The sequence below is a fragment of the Oncorhynchus kisutch genome, linkage group LG2 (genome assembly GCF_002021735.2).
Source record: "Oncorhynchus kisutch isolate 150728-3 linkage group LG2, Okis_V2, whole genome shotgun sequence".
Classification (NCBI taxonomy): domain Eukaryota; kingdom Metazoa; phylum Chordata; class Actinopteri; order Salmoniformes; family Salmonidae; genus Oncorhynchus; species Oncorhynchus kisutch.
This window is the reverse complement of record NC_034175.2, coordinates 25339779-25340548: the sequence shown is the minus strand read 5'-3', so window position 1 is coordinate 25340548 and position 770 is coordinate 25339779.

Sequence of the window (770 nt, the reverse complement as noted above, 5' to 3'; positions counted from 1 at the left end):
CCATTGTGCAAGTTCTCCCACTTAAAAAGATGAGAGAGGCCTGTAATTTTCATCATAGGTACACTTCAACTATGACAGACAAGGATTTTTAGGATTATTTATGAATTTATTTGCAAATTATGGTGGAAAACAAGTGGGAGAACTTGCACAATTGGTGGCTGACTAAATACTTTTTTGCCTCACTGTATAAATGAAATCAAATTTTATTGGTCACATACACATGGTTAGCAGATGTTAATGCAAGTGTAGCGAAATGCTTGTGCTTCTAGTTCCGACCATACAGTAATATCTAACAAGTAATCTAACAATTTCACAACAACTACCTTTTACACACAAGTGTAAAGGAATGAATAAGAATATGTACATATAAATATATATGGATGAGCGATGGCCGAACGGCATAGGCAAGATGCAGTAGATGGTAGAGTACAGTATATACATATGAGATGAGTAATGTAGGGCATGTAAACATTATATAAAGTGCCATTGTTTAAAGTGACTAGTGATGCATTTATTACATCCAATTTTTAATTATTAAAGTGGCTAGAGATTTGAGTCAGTATGTTGGCAGCAGCCACTCAATGTGATGGCAGTGATGGCTGTTTACCAGTCTGATGGCCTTGATGATCTTTTTGACCTTCCTGTGACATCGGGTGGTGTAGGTGTCCTGAAAGGCAGGTAGTTTGCCCCTGGTTATGTGTTGTGCAGACCTCACTACCATCTGGAGAGCCTTACGGTTGTGGGCGGAGCAGTTTCCGTACCAGGCGGTG